This window comes from Choloepus didactylus, chromosome 1 (genome assembly GCF_015220235.1).
Source record: "Choloepus didactylus isolate mChoDid1 chromosome 1, mChoDid1.pri, whole genome shotgun sequence".
Lineage (NCBI taxonomy): Eukaryota > Metazoa > Chordata > Mammalia > Pilosa > Megalonychidae > Choloepus > Choloepus didactylus.
Genome location: NC_051307.1, coordinates 36,645,038 through 36,663,982, shown reverse-complemented (window position 1 = coordinate 36,663,982; position 18,945 = coordinate 36,645,038). Strand labels below are relative to the sequence as shown.

The window sequence follows — 18,945 nt, the reverse complement described above, 5'->3', positions numbered from 1 at the left end:
ACAAGTATTATGATAACTGAAATATAAATTGCTATGGAATCATAAAGGAGAATCCCAAATCCACTTCCCAGAATGGCTTCCCAGAGTAAGTTATGTCTAAGTGAGACATGAATGGTAAGTATGTGTGTGTGTGTGTACATGTGCAGTGGAAGACTCAGGACAGAGGAAAGAGGCTGTGTGAAGGCCTGGAGGTAAAAAAAAGTGATGAAGAGAGAAACAGAGAGAGAGAATAAGAAAATATGATATATTTAAAGGTCAGTATGAAGTGTTGTGTGGTTGGAACATTATTAAAAGGCAAAAGAAAGAATGGTAAAGAAAGCCCTGAAGATAAAAGATAATGTGAGGAAAGTTAAAGAATTTGGACTTTACCTTAAGTGCAATAAAGGCATTGAACAGTTTTAAGAATGGTAATAACATATCCTTAAGATTTGAATTTTAGAAAAATTATAAATTTAGAAAACTTTTACAAAAATGATTGTCTGCAGTGTGGAGAAAATTTTGAAGGGACATTTGGGTGGAGAAAAGTAGACCACTTATGAGGTTGTGGAAAAATAAGATGATGTCTGAATTAGGTGAGTAACAGAGGGGATGAAGGAAAATTTGATGCATTGATCCATGTCTATGGATCCTGATATAAAGGAGAGGGAGAAGTCAAGGAAGATGCTCAGATTTTCTGCTTACATCTGTGGGTAGAAGTTGACGAGGGTCAGTTTTGCAACTGTTGACTTTGGTGTACCTTTGGAACATCAAGGGGAGACAATCCTGTAAGAAGATGGATTTTCAGATATAAAATTTAGGAGAGAACTTGCCTCTGAAGAGATAAATTTTGGGTCATCAGCACACACATAGAGGGTTACTAAAGCCACAACAGGAAATGAGGGAGACATTCCCTGGAGTATGCAAATTGAAATGAGAAGACAGTCTTAAGATAGATCTCTGAGAAACACCAAAATTTTGGATCCTATGAAAGAAACCTACAAAATCCTACAATGTCAGTGAGATAGGATGAAAAGGGACACAAGGTGTTGCTCAACAGCAGCCAGAGAAGAAAAGAGGTCAAACAAAAGAATGATTCATTCATTTAGCAGCAAGGAAGTCATTGTTGGCCTTCACAAGAAGAGATTCCACGAGTGGTGAGAGCAGAATCCAAACTGAAGAGAGGACAAGCAAGTGGAGCAAAGCTAGAGGCAGTGAATATTGACAACTTTTCTGAAAGAGTTAGTTGTGAAGGGGTGATCAGAAAAGACAGCAGCTGGTAGAACGTGTGAGACTGAAGGACAAGTCTTTAAGATCTGAGAACATTGAGTAGGTTCACGGCTGGTAAAAATAAGAAAGAAGGAAAATAAAGCTCAAAGATAAAGGAAATTATACATGGGAAGGTAGGGGATTAGATCCCGAACACAGATGCAGACATTAACTTTTGGCCAGAGAAATAACTTCTCTTTCCTGGGAGACCTATTTGTAGAATTGGGGCCAGGAATTCAGAGTTTTATTTTCTCTCTGAAAGAAATAGGCACGTTTATCAGCCAAGAGTGAGGACAGCAGAATGAAAGATTTGGGGAAAGAGTGAAGAAAGCTCAGTAGGGAAGTATAAAAAACTATCAAAGATCTAGTTGAGTATGGGCACCAGTAATTTACACTGCCTTCAGCACATACATTGTGCAATCATCATCAATAACACTAAGCAGTCTGGGTTATATGGAGAAAAACAGGAGACTTGGACTGAATATTTGCCAGGATAATTTGTCTTAGTTTTCAAGGCTGCTATAACAAAGTACCACAAACTGGGTGGCTTACAAACAACATAAATTTATTATCTCACAATTCTAAAGCCTACATGTCTGAAATCAAGGTGTTGATAGGACCATATTCCCTCCGAAACCTGTTTTAGTAACTGCCTAAACAAATACCATACAATGGGTTGTCTCAACAACAGGAATCTATTGGCTCATAGTTTCAGAGCTAGAAGGTTTACTTCTTCCTGGAGGTTGGTATCTTGTGACCAGCTGGCAATTTTTGGGGTTCCTTCGCTTTTCCATCAAATGGCAATGTACATGGTGGTGTCTTCTCCTTTCTCTTCTGGGTTCCATTGACTTCCAGCTTTTGTCTGCTCCCTGTGGCTTCACTCTTCCATGTCCAATTTCCTTTGCTTATAAGGACTTCAGCCACATGGGATCAAGGCCCACCCTCATTCAGTTTGGGCACACTTTAAATAACATCTTCAATGTTCCTATTTACAAATTGGTTCACATCCACAAGGCCAGGGGTTGGGGCATGAACATGATGTTTGTGGGTGACATGATTCAATTTTCAACACCTTCCTTGCCTCTTTTAGATTCTGGTGTTTGCTGGCAATCCTGGTGTTCATTGGCTCATAGACACATGACTTCAATCTTTGTTCCAACTTCAAATGTCTGTCTTCTCTGTATCTGCCTGATACTGTGTTCAAATTTCCCTGTTCTTACAGGAACACCAGTCACATTGGATTAGGGTCTATGCTAATCCCATTTAACCTCATCTTAACTAATCACATCTTCAAAGACCCTATTTGCAAAAAAGTTCATATTAACAGAACCAGGGGTTAGAACAGAATCTATCCTTTAGGAGGACATAATTCAATTCATAAACAAAGAGCAATGAGACTAGGGTGCTATTGGCAAGAGAGTAGTGGAAATGAGGACTCATGACATCCAACAAGACAGAGAAGGAAAAGAAGATGGAGCCAAGAGAGGAAGGTAAAAGATCACAGACTGCCAACCCCATGGAGACAAGGAGAAGTATGGTGAGAATAACTGAGTGAGAGAGCTTGAGGAAAGAGAAATGTTGTCACAAGGGGCCATTCAGAGTTAATATTTCAAAGATGAGACAGTTCCAAGTGATGAAACAATCTAGATGTTGCCATAATAATGGGTTGCTAAAGAGGGGTGTAGATGACCATGAAGCAGTCAAGGAATACAATATCTAAGGGTCAAGCAGGCCATAAACTGGAGAAGATAAAAAATGAATTAGATACTAAACTGTTCAAGGAACAGGGAGAATGTCCATAAGGTCAGTTGATGACAATAACAATGAAGGCTAGAGGGAAGTATAATCTCAAAGTAGCAGAGATGTTTATATTTTTATAAAGGCTAACACAATAATACTCTGTAAGCAGCACTGGGGAGAGAGGAGGATAGTTGATATATGTAAGATGTGGAATAATGAAGCCCTGCATACAAAGTCATGTTCTCAGAGGAGAGTTAGGGTTCTGTCAAGGCAAGGAAAATGTGTTTAATGAAGAATTTGAGGATGAAACCCTGGAATGGGAGTTTGGCAAGGTACTGAGAAAGTGAGGAGAGATATGGATAGTTGGAGTCCGGGAAAAAAATCAACAGGGAAAAAAAAAAGAAAAGGGGACATTTAACCAAAAGGAGAGTGCCAAGAGCTAATAAAGATGGCAAGCAGGGTATAGATCACACAAAATTTTCAAAAAATGTGTCTTAGTTATTGATCTCTCCTGGTCTCTTGTGACTGAGGGAAGCTGGGGCAGAGATGTTAGGTTTTGGAAATAGATCCCTAGATACTGAGGGCGGCAAAGATTTGTTGAATAAAATGCATTCATTTTCAACCTGCTAAAATGACCTTAGTTGGCAACATTTAAAGTTTGTTTTTGCTTCTCTTAAAATGACATTCACTCTGACTCAGCATACAGAGCTTTTTTCCTGCCATAGTCAGTTGATGTTTGTCAATAACCTAATCTGTAACCAGATAGTTTACTAAGAGCAGTCCAGATTGTCACTATTCTTCTACTATGATTTCCACCACCAATCACCTGTAAATTTTTATTGTTACAAAAGTAAAATGTTCCAAACAGGCTAGATATTTTTAATTCAATTGTATAGAGATATATTCACAAACCATACAATCATTCACAGTGTATAATCAATTGTTCAAGTACCATCATATAGTTGTGCATTCATCACCATAATCAATTTTTGAACACTTTCATTACCACACATAAAAAAGAGTAAGAATAAAAATTAAAGTAAAGAAAGAACACCCAAAACATCCCATACCCCCATACCTACCTATTATTCATTTACTTTTTGTCCTCATTTTTTTACTCATCTGTCAATACACTGGAGAAAGAGAGTGGGAGCCACAAGGTTTTCACAATCACACAGTTATACTGTGTAAGCTACATAGTTATACAATCATCTTCAGGAATCAAGGCTACTGGGTTGCAGTTCAACAATTTCAGGTATTTCCTCCTAGCTATTCCAGTATACTAAAAACTAAAAAGGGATATCTATATAATGCATAAGAATAATCTCCAGAATGACCTCTCAACTCTGTTTGAAATCCCTTAGCCATTGAAACCTTTATTTTGTTTCATTTCTCTTCCCCCTTTTGGTCAATGAAGGCTTTCTCAATCCCATGATGTCATGGCCATGCTCATCCTTGCAAGTCATGTCCCACATTACCAGGGAGATTTACACCCCTGAGAGTCACGTCCCATGTAGGGGGGAGGGCAGTGGGTTTACCTGCAGAGTTGACATTTGAGCAACAAAAAAGAGGTTCTCTGGGGGTGACTCTTAGGCACAATTTTAAGTAGGCTTAGACTCTCCTTTGCAGTAACAAACTTCATAAAGGCAAGCCTCAAGATTGAGGACTCGGCCTTCCAAGTTGGTAGTCCTCAAGGCTTGTGAGAATATCATTAATTCTCCAGGTGGGGAAGTTTAATATTTCCACATTTTCCCCCAGTCCCTCAAGGGGACTTTGCAAATACATTTTTATTCTCTGCCCAAATTTCTCTGAGATGTATCAGGGCTTCACACCAACCTGTACAAACCAACCAGATTTCACTGTAATTACGGTGTTTGAATAAACTGACCATACAAGTTAAATTGTATTGTGTGTTACAAAAAATACAGATTTTGCACCTAATAAACATCTCTTCCCTTTGTCTCGTACAGAAGTTGAAGTTTTAAAACACTGTCAACCTCATCCTTTACCCTTTACCCTTTAGTCTGATTTACTTTAGTCCCAACCAAGTTCATTTCATTCATATCTCTAACTGAAGTCTGATCTCTCTTTTCAGACCCTAACATTTGGAGTAATGTTGACACTCATAGTTGCCAGGTTCTGACTCTGAGTCTCAGGTGTCACACAGATACATGAAGTTCCAGGGACCAATCAGGTTATACACAAAGAGCTCAGCATCTCAGAATTTAGAAATAGCCATTACAACTCAGGAATAAACGTAACTTCTGTAAGAGCTTACAATCTAGGAACCTTTACCATAAGACTTCCCCTGATAACCTATGCTCTCAGATTCAATTCTCAGAGTTTGCACATTGTAGTTAGTTCATATTAGTGAGGCATTATAATGTTTTTCTTTTCATTACTGGTTTATTTCACTCAACATATTGTCCTCAATATCCATTCACCTCACAACTTCATTCCTTCTTGTAGCAGCTCAGTTTATAGAGATATTGTATATATATACAACAGTTCACAAACAGGTTAGGTTTTAATTCTGAATTACATGACTGAATTTTTTAAAAAAATTCCTCCAGAATATGTGAAGACAATCCAGATTTCAGGTAGATTTATTTTTAAGAACAACCAACAAAATACAAAGAAACAAAATTTATAATACTCAAAGTCCTAGATATTTAGGGGTTTGCCAAAGAAAGTCTGAAAGTAGGATATAAGTACTTTTTTCAAAGTTTAGTCCAGTATCTATCAAACCCTCCATGGCAAAAAAATTTTTGCTTACATTTCTAGTCTGTCAAAGATCAGTATTTATGTAAAAATTAAAATATAATTTTTGCAAAAAAAAAAAAACAAAATAAGAAAGATACATGACAAAGTCTCAATTTTTACTCTTAAATTAAATCAACAAAAAATACATACCCTGTCAAATGGCTACAAACATCTCTATGTATTTATTCTCAGTTTTTGTACTTATCTTGATTCAGACCAGTAACAGTCTGGGGATGGTCACCAGACTAGCCAAGGAGTACACTTGGGTCATGCTGGCTTAGTGATCCTCATCCAAAATATTTCTAAAAGTTCACTATTAATATATATAGTGACCTTTGTTTTATAAAAGGAAAATCAAACTAAGATGGAGATGAAAATCAATGCCCCTCTCTTGCAAGTAGAAATCACCCTTTATGCATCTTACCTTCATATTACACTATCTTCTTATGGAAAATATTTTCTCTAGGTCTTCAGAAGAAGAAAGCATTAATAATGACAGAATGAAAAAGAAAGAAGTACTAAGAGATAAGCTGGATCATTGATTAACAGTCACATGTAATATTTACATCCCATTTTCTATTAATTCATTCTAAGCAAGTACAATTCTTACTAGTAATCAACATCCTGATAGTCAAATGTTCAGCAAGATTTCCTTAGGAGCAAGAGTGTTCTTTTTCTCATATTTTAAATGATAGAACTTGGATTCTCTAAGGGATATCAACTATTACAGATTTAAAGACTAAACCAATGATGAAGATAATAAATGTAACATTATTTTATTGATTCAGTCCAAAGTTTGAGATACTCTGATATTCTTCTGACAACTAAAAGAGGCTATTGGTTTAATAATATTCCTCAAGGTGGAAGCCCTGACAGGCCCTCTTATATTTTAACCCTTTAGTATGTGCTTCCTCATTGAGGACTCTGCCACTTCCTTTCATTCCTAGTTATTTTAATGTCATACAGCTTGCTTTCTGTCTACTCTGTTCCACAAGCCTTCTTCTGACTTGGCACGTGTCTCTCCATGTGTATAGTTTTGATGGTTTGGAATCCTTTCCTTTTCTTTCATCCTCTGAATCACTTATTATCATCCAAATTAGAGAACCTCTTTCATTAGGACTAGGGTAGAGTAGAGCTTCTTGTATTATAAGGCCCCTTAAAGTCAATCTTATTATAATAAGCAAGACTCTCCAGCTCTGTCTCTTATACTCCGGCTCTCTAGTTCTACCTCTTTTTACTTTTTTCAAAATCCGTTCCCCCATAGGTGGGGTGATGGCTGAAGTTCACAACTTTTCCATATTTACAATAACCATGAACTAGGGGAAAGAGGTGTAGAAAAAATGAAACTATTAAATTGTTAATATTTTTCTATCTTAGACTTGATATAACTAGACTATAATGAGAAAATTATCTAAAACATTTTAATCTTATTTTTTATCCTACTTTGCATAGTGTTTATTTCAAAACAACAAAGAAAAAAAATCAAAGTTTGAAAACAGATGTACCATGTATGATCAAGAAATATTCTAATACAAATATGAGTTACAAAGCTGTATTTGTTCATTTTAAAAATATTTATTAAGCAGCTACTATGTTCTAAGCCCTGGGATACTATTGTGAACAAAATAGATAAACTTAAATTCTGGAGGATTGGTGAAGAGCGTATTATTAAATAATTCAGCCTAGCATATATAGTGCAATGAAATAATTTCAGATCCAACATATTAAAAACAAACTGATTTTGTAAAATAACATTAACATTACTTACGTATTCAGTAAATTGGAGTGCTTCTGCTTGAACTATTAGAGTTATGGCATGCTGGAGTGTGCGAGTTTCATATTGGGGGGAAAGTATAATTCAACAATATTGTGGTTAATATTTTTAGGAAGCGATAGTCTCTTTAATTCTCTCAACGTGCTTCAAAGTATTCAAGCCTGCAAATCATTTGAAGAAAATGCCAGAATTCAAACATAAAATAATCACTATTTTATTCTAAATTTTTATGTATGTAAAGGACTTATTCTTTGAGCAAGGGATTATTAAGGTAGACTTCCTTGTAAGTAAAATATGACCACAAATTAAGATGCAGTGGTTTTAATCAAGTATGAAATTATTTTATTATGCCCATTAGATAATCACTGCAACATATTTCACCAAAAGAAATACAAGAACATTATGCAAGTGAGAGTATTACTTCTGATCAGGTATGTATCTGAAGCAGCCAAATTTTTATATCAGGGATTGTATTATTCTGGCCACCTGGGGAAATAAGCAGCCAGGAAAATCTGGCTCCAGCTAGAAGAAGACTAATGCACTAATATTTATTTATGAAAGCATATATATTCTGCTCTTCCAGGAATTATTGCAGTAAGAGTTTCACTACAGTGTACATAAGGTGAAAATAGAAGCCAGAATATTTTTTCTACATGGAAATCCACAACATTCCACTGAAGAGAGGTTAAGGATTTTTCTGATTTTTTTTTAAATTAAAACTAGTTTATTATAATCTTACTCATTTTTTAGTTAAGATAGTTGGGTAATGTGTTGTTATATGGGCAGATTTTTAAAGGCTAAAAGCACATTTGCTGACTGTTTTTTTAAGATTAATCATGACTCTGGATAGATTTTAGATTAATTGTCTTCATCTCCTCTAGAAAGAGAAGATATCAGATAGTTTAATTTAACAATTTTCATCTTTCAAAGATTATTCATGTGAATATCCTTGATGAGCTCATTGCTATCTGCAAAGGAAGGTCTACATTTTCCTTTAGAGCTATGTAATCAAATGACCTATCAAATTAATTAATAGAATTTTAATCTAGTGCAGCTAGCATGCTAATTAACTTGTCAAGTATGTATACAAAGTCTCCACACAAGTTATTTTTAAAAGTCTTTGCACATGTGTATGTACAATTGTAAAAGCAAGGAATATCTCTGGAGCAATACACAAGAATCTTGGAACAATGGCTGACTCCATTGAGAGAGGAGAACCAGGCAGCTGAATTGTCAAGAATGGAGAAAGAGAGACATGCTTTATTATATACCTTTTGTATTTTTGAACTCTGTGCTATGAGCATATATTAACTATTCCAAAATTTTCTTAATTAAATCTTTGCACAAGATCCAACAAAGGAAACAAAGTAAAAGGAAGAGAGGGGAGGGACAAGATAAACAGTAAAAGAGAAGACGGGAGATGTATGCTTTCTATCAGACTGCCCTATCGCTATAAAATTGCCTTTGTCTGAAAACCACTTTTATTCCTAGCCTTCTACCCACAAATTCTGGATCTTGTTCAATACCTTGTCATCTCTCGCCTTGTTGGCTGCCACAGTCTGCGGTCTTCCCTGACTCCAAAGTTTTATCTGCTCAAACCTATCCTCCACCCAGCCATCCCTCCTTGAAACCCTTCTGTGACTCTCTGTCCGGCGCTTCTCCGCCCCGCCTCGAGTCCTCGGTCGGCCGGCGATGGGGACCAGAGAGATAAGGGGAGAGAGGGTGCGGACAACGTCTTACCCGGAGCACTTGTGATCACTCAGGACTCGCGGTGGTAAAGCAGATAAACTTTTAATGGGACTAGGCAATCATCATCTTTACAGGTTCCACCCGGGGCGAGACACCTCGGGGGAGAACAACCTCGATGCGGCCGTCAGGTACGGCTCCTTGTGGGCTGTCTCCCCGAGCTTTGCCCGGGAACTTTCTTATAAACCTTGCGTGTATCCAATGGGCTAACGCCACGCACACAAGCATGATTGGTGAATACAGCGGGTGGTTACATACATCAGAAGCCGGAAGCAGGATGTGGGCGCCATCTTGGCACCACTCGATGGGCGGGGGGAACTCAAGGGCAGGCTGCAGCTTGTCTACTAGGCCAAATCCGGAAGGTGGCTGCTCACATCTCCCCCTTTTTTGTTTTTTATGCCCCAGTGTCTCCAGTGATGAATGTGCTCCCGTGGACCAAGATGGCCCACAACGTATTTTTTGGTGCTTTGGGGAGTCTGGACTAGGTCCCGGCCATACCAAGGTGGGACCTCTGGCACCGACCAGAATGCTCACTTCATATAGAGACCGGAGAACCCGTGAGCCGGAAACCACGTGGCCCTCCTTGCAGTACTCAGTCTCGCAACTGGGGGACAGGAGGATTAGGAGAAGGTAGCCAGTGCCGAGGGCGTCACTAGGAGCCTCTGTGCAAACGCCAAGGGTCCCGTCTGGCCACAACTAGGACTCTGCGTAAGAGGTCCACCTGAGACAAAAATTAGGGCCACTGGTACCGAATGTTTATATACGAGAGTTTTTCATATACTTAGCTGCGAACCTTACCCCCGAATGCCCAGCTTCGAGTGGTTGGGATGGGTGCTGGGCAGAGGGACTATAGTTATCAGGAGGGTTACAGGCAGAGGACATGGCCATCATGGCGGTAACACGTAATTGCTGTTGTCTTTGAAACAAACGCTCCAGCAAGCTCTTAACAATGATCAAACCTACTAATAACCCCACAGCAAGAAGAACCCAGTTGGTCAGATTAGGCCAAGAGAACCAGGAGGGAAAAAAGGTCAATATTCCTGGCCCTCTTCCCGGTCTGCTGGGGAGTGGTCGACACCGTCGACATCATTTGACCGCTCATCACGCGAGTTGAGGACTGGATCCAACAGGTCACGTTGGGGGTTTAACGACCCGTCAGGCTGCAGTTCTTTGGTGTTCTCAGGCGACTGCACGGTTCTCACCAATCTCTCCGGTACCCACACTGGTTGGCGTCCTGGTTCCTGGGGAAAGACACAAACAGAGCCTCTGGCCCAGCTGAGCACTGGGTCAGGACCTTTCCATTGCCCCGACAGAACATCCCTCCAACGGACCAGGCCTCTATGCGGAGGACCTGGGGTGGTATGTTGTAGGGCAGGCGTCATGGTTGATGCGTTTTCATTTAAATAATTGTATGTAAATAGGGCGGCAGACAATTGGGCCCTGGGGGACAGACCATGACCTATTCCCTCCTTTTGCTTTTGCAATAGTTCTTTAATGGTCCTATGCGCTCTCTCGATGACACCCTGCCCCTGAGGGTTGTATGGGATGCCGTGTTTTAGGTTAACTTCCATAACATCACAAAACTTTTGAAAAGCTTTGCTAACGTAAGCCGGGCCGTTGTCTGTCTTAAAGCAAATTTTGAGGCATCCTCAGGGTGAAGTGGGATAGAAAAGAAGCAATCTCTAATGTCTATGACAACAACAGGCCACCGCTCCGGCAGAGTTGAGAGAAGGGGCAACCCCATCTGGACAGGTCCTAGAGGCTCCATGCAACTATTTATGGCCCTCAAATCATGTAAAAGCCTCCACGCACCTGATTTCTTTTTGATGACGAAGATAGGGGTGTTCCAGGGTGACGTGGAAGGGACGATGTGCCCCCTCTCCAACTGATCTGACACCAAAGCATGCAATGCTGAAAGTTTTTCCTGAGGTAAGGGCCACTGAGGTACCCAGACTGGAGCCTTAACTTTCCATGTTAACTTTATAGGTGTAGGCGGGTATGCACCCTCAGTGGCCCCTAGGAAAAACCCAGGCCTTGTCTACCGGGGTTAGAGTCAGCCTGAATGGGCTTCACGCGCCCTTGCAAGGAGGCTCCCAGCCCCCTGCCCGGGACATATCCCATTCTATTCAGCAACTGTTTAGAAGTTGGAGAGTAACCAGTGGTTAAAGTCACGTCCATTTGAGCTAGAATATCTCTTCCCCATAACGAAACAGGCAGGGCCAGCACATAAGGCTGAAAACTGCCTTGATGCCCTTCCTCATCCTCCCAATGGAGAGTAATGGCGCTCACCATGGGCGCTGAGATTTGGCCGATCCCTCTGATGGTGTCTTCCGCTTGGTTCGTTGGCCAAGCGGGGGGCCAATCTTGCTGTCTTATAATCGACCTATCGGCTCCAGTATCTAACAGACCTAGGAAGGCTCGGCCTTGTACTTTAAGAGTCAGCATGGGTCGAGACTCTAGGGACATCTGAAGACCCTCAAAAACTTCTCCGGAGGACCCAAATCTTTTATTCCCCCTCTGTCCTGGCTTGCTTGGAAAGACTGAATGCAGGCTGGGCAAGAGCAGAAGCTGTGCCAACCTATCGCCCTCTGCAATGACCAGAGTGCCCTGCAGAGACTGCACCATAACCTGGACATTACCCGTGAAATCTGAGTCTACAACACCTGGCACAATTGTTAATCCTCTTAACGCTATGGATGCTCTCCCTAATATAAGCCCCACGGTTCCTACTGGAAGGGGCCCCCTGAAAGAGGTCCCCACCAATTGGACTCCCATAGCTGGGGTTAGCACGAGCCCGGAGGTGGCACGGAGGTCCAATCCTGCTGATCCGGGAGATGCGCGGGTCTGGATGGGGGCCGCATCGTCCGTTGGTGTGTTTGGGGGCCCACCGCAAGGGTGGACCCCCCCTGCCCGTTTTTTGAATCTTGCTCAGGACGACCAGAAAGGCGTACTCCTTGCGCATTGAAGACTGACTTACAGTCCTTGGCGCGGTGAGGCCCCTTGTGGCAGCGGCCACACAGCCTAGTGACTGCACGTGGCCCGCGGAGGTGCTGAACGGCAGGCGGTTGATCTTTATTGGGGCAGTCTCTCTTAAAATGCCCAGACTGGCCACAGCCATAGCATCTTTTTGGCTTTACCTCTAAAGCTCTGGGGTCCTTTGTGTTTACTTGTAAGGAGCTGGCTAACATAGCAGCCAGCCCCGCATTAGTTAACGGGCTGCCAGCGTCCCTGCAAAGCCGAACCCACTCTGTCAAGCTCTTTCCCTTATTCTGTGCCAGGATAACCTTGCACTCCTTATTGCATTGCTCAAAAATCATCTGCTTAACCACAGTTTCTGCAACCATTGGATCTGAGAAAATCCTCTCAGCCGCAGTCTGCATTTTCGCTACAAAATCTACAAAAGGTTCTGTGGGACCCTGGTGTATGCCGCTAAGCGAAGCCTGCGCCTCTCCTTCCCCTGTCAATTTTTTCCAAGCCCCTATGAAACAGCGAAAAATTTGGGCATAAACCTCCTGGGGGTATCCTGTCTGATTCTGGGCGTGAGCACCTTTCCCTAAAAGCATATCCGCATTCCACCCGCCGTGCCTTGCCACAGCGTTTCTTGCGGCTTGTTCCTCAGCTAACTCCTCAAACCACGCCTTCCAATCGATAAACCTGCCAGGAGGCAAGCAAGAGCGAGCCAGCTGAAGGATATCTGCAGGTGTATGATTTAGGGCGGAGAGGTTTTCAACCATATTCAGGGTGTAAGGGGCGTTAGGGCCGTACTGATGGACGGCTTGCCTCAGCTCCTTCAAGAGCTTGTAATCATAGGGTTCATGATTACGAGCTTGCTGATTGATAATGACTGGGAACATCTCGGAGGCTGGTTCGGGTTCATTGAGCAGCGGTCGATAGCCGCCAAGAACGCCAAAAGGTCTGAATGTGGTAAAAGGGCTCCACCTCCAAAAATGCCTCCTATTGGGTGAAGGGTGCGGAGGGTCCGCGTAGTCGGGTGGGGATTCTGGGCATTGCGCGGGAAGGTTAGGGTATGTACTCGGCATGTCCGCCAGAGGGAGCCCTCTATAAGGGCCCTTTACGGAACCGCTGAAACCATCCACCGGATGCAGGTGCATCCTCTGAGGCGCAGCAGCCGTTGCTGGTGGGGCGGAGGGCCGCGTGGGTGAGACAGGAGGCCCCTCTAGGTCAATCAGCGGAGGCGCTTCCGGCCCTTCATCTGCCTCACTTTCAGATTCTGAGTCAGAATTATCAGAACTAGCACTCGACTCCGGCGGCTTGCCCTTATGGGAGCCCTCCGCAGATGAAACAGACTGAGCCTCTTGGAGTGCATGTCGCGCCTGCAACAAGGCGGTAGGCGTAGTTAGGCCTGTGGCTGATTCTAACTCAAGTACTGCACGAACAGTCTCCCATATAAGGACTAGAATCGGGTCCAAACAGACACCCGTTTGGCGCGCTCGGTCTATATCACGACCAAGTTTCATCCAAGAGGGCAGATTAAGTCTGCCAGAACAAGGAAACCAGGGGGCAAAAGTGGCCACATCATCAAAAAAATCGCTGGAGAGAGCTTCTCTTAACTGAGATACCCCACTGTTTCAAAAGGGTCTTTAAGGGGGTTAGTAGGGGTGAACTCCCGGACTGCCCCATGCTTGCAGCCGGCACTGTCTTGTAATCACTCGGAGAGCTCTTCCGAGTCCCTGGGGCTACCTGAACGCCCACGGGCCCTAGTCCTCGTATGGAAAGGGGGTGCTTACCTTCTCGCGGTGATCAGTCGCGGAGGTCAAACCACGGATCCCGGGAGCACGTCTCCGTCGGGGCGAGGGGAACGCAAATGAGGTTGCGGGTTCGAAGTTCCCCGTACGGGCCACCACTTGTCCGGCGCTTCTCCGCCCCACCTCGAGTCCTCGGTCGGCCGGCGATGGGGACCAGAGAGATAAGGGGAGAGAGGGTGCGGACAACGTCTTACCCGGAGCACTTGTGATCACTCAGGACTCGCGGTGGTAAAGCAGATAAACTTTTAATGGGACTAGGCAATCATCATCTTTACAGGTTCCACCCGGGGCGAGACACCTCGGGGGAGAACAACCTCGATGCGGCCGTCAGGTACGGCTCCTTGTGGGCTGTCTCCCCGAGCTTTGCCCGGGAACTTTCTTATAAACCTTGCGTGTATCCAATGGGCTAACGCCACGCACACAAGCATGATTGGTGAATACAGCGGGTGGTTACATACATCAGAAGCCGGAAGCAGGATGTGGGCGCCATCTTGGCACCACTCGATGGGCGGGGGGAACTCAAGGGCAGGCTGCAGCTTGTCTACTAGGCCAAATCCGGAAGGTGGCTGCTCACAACTCTCCACCATCTACTGAATGAAGTTCAAGCCTCTTAAAAGAGCATACAAATATGCCCTGCCTGCCACTCCATCTCTAACTCTCATTTCCTCCTACCTTATACTTCAAGCTCCTGAAGCACTTTACCTATTTTTCCTTCAGTAGGACATGCTGTTTCTTGTTCATGTTATTGCCCATTTTGTTCACACCACCTAAAAAAATGGTGTGGCCTTCCCTCCCATTAACAATATTACTTTATAATTTTCTGTTTGTGTGACTGTTTTCCTCTCCAAAAGGCAATATTCCTTATTCATAAGGCAATATTCCTTATTCATATTAGCCTGATTAGGACTCACTAATTGGGCTGACATTTGAAGATGGTTAATTCATATTGACTAACATTGAAAAATAGAGCTTCCTCAACCCAACTCTCCGTGGTCAAAAGAAAGGCATTTCACCTGTTACTTCCCTCTTTTTAAAATGTAAAGAGCACAGTATACCTAAATAATTTACCCCCTGTGAAATTGTTATGTTTGTATTTATCCAGAACCCAAATGTGCTAGTCTCCATATCAGAATTATTGATTTCTTCACATTTTTATTATGGAAATTTTCAAACATACACAAAAGCAGACAGTATCATTTAATAAACCCTGGCATCAATGTCTTACCAGTTTTATTTCGTCTATCCCCTCATCATACTCTTTTTTTTATAATAGACATTCAATTTTGTAGAAAAATGTAAATATCACCTTTATTGTTAATATTTACACTTGGTTCTCTAAACAAAGTTGGCAAAGAATTCTAAGAATTTTTATACAAATTTATAAAAATTTCAAGAATATAATCCTTTCACTCTTACAAAGTATACATTTTTAAAGGCTACAAGCCAATAAAAGTAGAAGTGGAAGGGGAAGGAAAAAAAACACCCATAACAGATCATTTGAATATTCTTCTTCCCAAATATCTATAACACCATATGTACCACTGTATTTGACATAGCTTGTGAAACCCCAAAATTCTGATTTTTCTTCACTAGTCAGAAATAGGTCCAGCAAAGATTGTACCAGTGAACTACAAAATCTATTTTCTTACTATATAGTAAGGAACTCAGTTTTTTTCTTATCTTATTCCACATTTCATTCCAAATTTTCTTTTTTATTTCCTCCTTATAATATTTTCACATTCTGATGGATCTTACCAGAAGGCAGACTATCCATATTATCAACGTCACAATTCATTTGGTTCCATGAGAGAGCTATGGGATGGAGGGCTTGCCTGAATTGTTATGTGCTCTTATGAACTGTTTATTACTATCAGACCAGAATCAAGACCAAATGAGTTAAGGTCCTTTTCCTCTGGATCCTTTGCTGGAAAAAACACAGTATCTGACTTTTGTTTTAGTTGAGATGCACTATTATTCTTATTGAAATTAGAAAATTGTATAGATGTCTGCAGTCCACATGGCAGTGATTAGCCCTTAGTTCTTCTTAGTCACTTTTCTTTATAATGAATTTATGTACATAAACATCAAGAATTATCCTTGTTTATTTTTATGTGAAGGTAGCTGCATAAAATTCTGTTTTATGTCATTTTCAGCTGGATTTAACACAGAATATTTGTTAGTCTTTGTCTTGTCAATTCCTCTCAGTTCAATTGCAGGGGATGTGTTCTGAAATAAACAAAGTTTTTGTTCAGGTCCCTGGGTTTCTTTACACAGGGAATTCTGTTTGATCGCCTGCACAACTTTATTTCCCCTGAAGTCCTTCTGAGAAATATATTGCAGTTCTAGGTGTTCTCTTGGTTTAGTCCTCTTTGCAGTAACAGGAGAAAGGGCTCCAATGCTGTATTTTATTCTTTTCTTTTTAGGCATGTCCCTTTCATATTCCACAAAATGAAAAGCTAACTTAGATATAATATCATCAACAACTTAATACTGGTTGCTCTGTGCAAAGTTTCTGTGTTGCTCACTCACAAGATAGTTTCAAGATCTTCTTATTTCTGCAAAAAACCTTCACAATATCCTTTTTTTAATCTCTTTCAAATGGAGCTGAATTGACGTTACACCATATTTATCACCATCTGTTTGGATTCTTCGTTTAACTGAGTTTGCTTTTGGATGGTAGATGGTTTATCCACATCAAATGGACTGCAGGGCTTCCAAAAAGAATAATTTTTAAAAGGCATGTTGGGCAAGTGAAGATGAAATGGCCTATAAAGTTGTTTCATATCTAACACTTTTCCAAAAGACTTTTTCAGCCTATCAGCCTACCTGTTCTTGTTTTCTGTATACCAGCTCTTTTCCCCACATCTCTTAAAGAAGTGCTTGGTTACTTGAGTAAAAAAACTCTTTTTTCTTTTGTCCAGTGTAGTACCTAATGTCATCAGTATGAAGAAATTGTTCTCCCCGTGATAAGGTATTTGATAATACACTACTTGAAAGAATACAATCATGCTCCTTGATCACTTTCTCAACTCATAATTTTCCTCTGCTTAAATACACTGAGTCTGGAGACTTGAACTTCCATCATGACTGGGATGAGGAGAAGTGGTTTCTGCAGTATACACAGATTCTGAACTTGGTATAGGAGAAATCCTACCCAAGCTTTGTGCAAATTTAGCTTCTTTTTTATTTGAAATAAGATAACTGATATCTTTACTGAGAAATTCTTCAACTTGCATTCCAAGACCCTTCATGTCCTTTTGCAGTTTTTCAGATACTGTGACAAAGGGTAAATTAAGGTAAAATACTTTTCCACAAAGTGGCTTATCTTGATTTTCCTGTTTATTGTTATCAGTTTTTAGAGATTTCACAGATGGTCTGTACTTTTCAGTTTTGACTTGGATCCTGCCCTGGAAATGTCCTTTGTCATGGATCCTTATAGCTCCTGAGTTCATGGTGTGCCAGTTTGAATGTATTATGTCCCCCAAATGCCATTATCTTTGATGTAATCTTGTGGGGCAGATTGATTGGTCTTTTTGATTAGGGTGTGACCTTTTGATTGGATGTTTCCATGGAGATGTGACCCACCCAACTTGTCGGTGATAACTGATGAGATATTTCCATGGAGGCACGGCCCCACCCATTCAGGGTGGGCCTTGATCAGTGGAGCCATATAAATGAGCTGACAGGCAGAGGGAACTCAGTGCAGCTGTGAGTGATGTTTTGAAGAGCTTGCTACAGCCAAGAGGGACACTTTGAAGAACACACTGGAACTGAGAGAGGAGCTTCAGCTTTCAGAGACATTTTGGAGATGGCCTTTGAAAGCAGACTTCTGCTCTGGAGAAGCTAAGAGAGGACAAATGCCCCAAGAGCAACTAAGAGTGATATTTTTGAGGAACTGCAGCCTAGCGAGGAACGTCCTGGGAGAAAGCCGTTTTGAAACCAGAACTTTGGAGCAGACTCCAGCCACGTGCCTTCCCCGCTAACAGAGGTTTTCTGGACACCACTGACCATATTCCAGTGAAGGTACCCGATTGCTGATGTGTTACCTTGGACACTTTATGGCCTTAAGACTGTAACTGTGTAACCAAATAAACCTCCCTTTTTAAAAGCCAATCCATCTCTGGTGCTTTGCATTCCAGCAGCATTAGCAAACTAGAACACATGGCAACCACTACACACCTACATACTGGGTCTGGAGAAGGTGTCAGGCTGAGTGGCTGTGAAAGCACAGCAAATCTCAGTCACTGTAGCATTTCACCTATAAATGTTTTATTATGCTTCCTGAACGCATAAGGAGTTTTTTTTTTAAGCATAAAAGACCATGCCAATGACTGACATTTCACCTGTGCCATTATAATCTATTTTAACATTTTTAATCATTGTAAGAGGAATAAGCTCCAAAATTATTTTGGATATATTTAAATAATTTGGGCATCAGTCTACTTTTTGGATATTTCTCTTGATGGTGACTGGCAAGAGTTTGGTGAAGATTAACAGTTACATTCTTGGAGAAAGCCAAGGACTGCGTGTTCAGGTCAGGATTGAAGGGTATTAAAAGCACTCTGAAGAGAATGTTTCAAACATCTTGGCTATGCCATCAAACCAGTGCTGTTAATCCCCTCACTCTCAAATACACTAGATTCCTATCTACATTTTTCAGGAAATGTTGGTCTTTTCACTTGCATTATCAAAGGTAACCCCAGAGCTATAAAACAGAACTGTTTGAAGACTATCATGCAACTATTATCACCACAACAATAATCCTTTTCCAAATGCATAAATTATTTTAGACAGCTTAGGGCACTCAGAGTCAATATTAACTCAATTTGGGAACTTAACAACAACAACAAAGAAAGTTGAATCAACCAATCTAATATTGAACAGCCTGCTCCCAGGATGAGCTGTAGATGA

General features: G+C 41.4%; 1 pseudogene; it reads right to left on the bottom strand.

Annotated features, from left to right (window-relative positions):
• Positions 1-14,493: 14,493 nt before the first annotated feature.
• LOC119531776 lies at positions 14,494-17,609 on the bottom strand (annotated as a pseudogene).
• Positions 17,610-18,945: the final 1,336 nt, after the last annotated feature.